Here is a 2,468-nt window from a genome sequence, read left to right on the forward strand (position 1 = left end):
TCCAACCTGGCCTTGGACGCTTCCAGGGATCCAGGGGCAGCCACAGCTTCTCTGGGCAACCTGTGCCAGGGCCTCCCCACCCTCACAATAAACAATTTATTCTGTGTATCTAACCTAAATCTCCCCTTTTTCAGTTTGTACCCATTACTTCTTGTCCTGTCACTACAGTTGCTGACGAAGAGTCCCTTCACCGACCTCCCCGTAGACCCCTTCAGATCCTGGAAGGTGCTGAGGTCTCCACTCAGCCTTTCCTTCTCCAGGCTGAACAACCCCAGTTTTCTCAGCCTGTCTTCATAGGGGAGGTGCCCCAATCTCCCTTATCAATGCCCAGAGTGGCCTCCTCTGGACTTGCTCCGACAGTTCCATGTCCTTCTTGTTGGGCACACCAGAACTGTACATAGTACTGGAGGAGGATCCCCTCCTTTGACCTGCTGGCCACACTCCTCGGGATGCAGCCCAGGATCCCGTTGGCTTTCTGGGCTGTGAGTGCTCACTGCTGGTTCATGTTGAGCTTTTCATCAACCGTCACCCCCAAGTCCTTCTCCACAGGGCTGCTCTCCATCCTTTCTCCTCCCAACCTGTTGGTGTGCCTGGGATTGCCACGACCCAGGTGTAGGACATTACATTTACGTTTTGTTGAACTTCACGAGGTTCACATGGTCCCACCTCTGCAGCCTGTCCAAATCCCTCTGGATCCATCCCTTCCCTCCAGCATGTGGCTGCACCACACAGCTCAGTTTCATCAGCAAACTTGCTGAGGGTGCCCTTGATCTCACTGTCTGTGTCTCCAACAAAGATGCTGGACAGCAAGTGGAATGAAAGGGAGCATCTCTAGGACTACCAGCCTTTCCCAGCCCAGTGGGGCACAGGGAGCCAGCCCACTGATCCAGACAGCTTCCCTACGTCTCCAAAGCATGTTTGCCACCTCTTGGCCTGTTAAATCTCCACCTGTGGGCAGCCCAGCCTGCACAGGGGCAGGAGGAGGGCAGAGAGCAGCTGGGCTCTGGGCACAAGTTCCAACTATCTGCTGAGACACCTTCCAGCAGAGCTATTCCCACCAGGATGCTGTAGAGCCCCAGGCAAGTGGAGCTGCCCACTGGGAAAGGCAGAAAAGCTGCAGGGCTACAGCAGTTCTGGGAAGGTGAGAAGCAGCAGCAGTACAGTGAGGCAGGGACACAACCCTGGTTGCAGAAGGGCCTCCTGCACAGCAGTCAGGGGCATTATTTGCCTAAGAGACTTTGAAAAGGACAAGTTTGGAGTCTCTGGTCAAACTGGCATCGCCACAGCACAGAGTCACATTTGCACAGTCAGTAACTCATTTCCCTGGCTCTGGGACTGGGTCACTGCAGCTGCTGAGGCTTTAACTCTCCAGACCATAACACCGTGGTCACTCCCCCTTGGTCACAGCTGTGTCCTTCAGCTTCATCACAACAAGCACTGGAAAGCTCAAGTACTGCTGTGTTCCCCCTTCCCAGCAGCTCAGCTTTCCCCTTTGCTGACTGGAGTTCCACACCTGCAGGGGCTGCCTCAAAGCTCTCTACCAGAGCCAGCACCTCTCTCTAATCTCAGCTTCCCCCAAGGAAGAGGAAAGAAGTGGTTTGAGGTTACTCTTACTGCAAAGTCATGAGTCGCTCCTGAGCCGTCATCTGAAGTGATGCTTTGTGGATGGAATGACTGCAGCCCCAGGAGCCTGCAGTGGCCCCAAGGACAGCTGGGGTCCCCTACAAGGAAGATGTGAGTCCACTTCTGGCTTCTTCTTTGCCAAATGATAGAATTATTTGGTTGGAAGGGACTTTTAAGATCATCCAGTCCACCTTTCACTAGACCAGGTTGCTCCGAGTCCCATCCAGCTTGGCCTTGAACACTTCCAGGGATGGGGCAGCCACAGCTTCTCTGGGCAATTTGTGCTGGCTTAAAACCAGGAACCAATCCCATTTGAATGGATCAGCAGCCAGAGCAGCTTCACTCACACTGGAGGCAGCTTTGCTTGGTGAGCAGACACACAAACATCAYRCMCCYCCCMGGGSMWYMRSYKGKWAARRWKRARSMAAWYYYMAAAAAAAATCCACATGRGGCTGKCCTGGCTGCAGAGGATGGATCCTGCCCCCAGCTCCTCAGACCACACTGCTCCCCAGGGATGGCACAAGCTGATCCATCAGCCCACACCACACACTCTCTGCTGCTGTTGGCAGCACCTCATCAGCAAGGCCTGCAGAATCCTGAATCCTTTCCACCTCCATCATTAAATTAACAACCCAAGCATTTGTTACAAAGTGTTATTTATTAGAATATTACATTGCACTTAAAAAATAAGGGAGGTCTGACCCCTGTCATCTTGAACCTACACGAAGGACGCAGGGCCAGACCCACAATAAATATAAATACTATGTACAGTTTATCTAAAATAAATATATAATTTAAAATGAAAAATATCTTGTTAAATAGCTGTTACCCTCCCCCCCCTCCCT

The sequence above is a fragment of the Manacus vitellinus genome, unplaced genomic scaffold (genome assembly GCF_001715985.3).
Source record: "Manacus vitellinus isolate BGI_N305 unplaced genomic scaffold, ASM171598v3 scaffold_25_pilon, whole genome shotgun sequence".
NCBI lineage: Eukaryota > Metazoa > Chordata > Aves > Passeriformes > Pipridae > Manacus > Manacus vitellinus.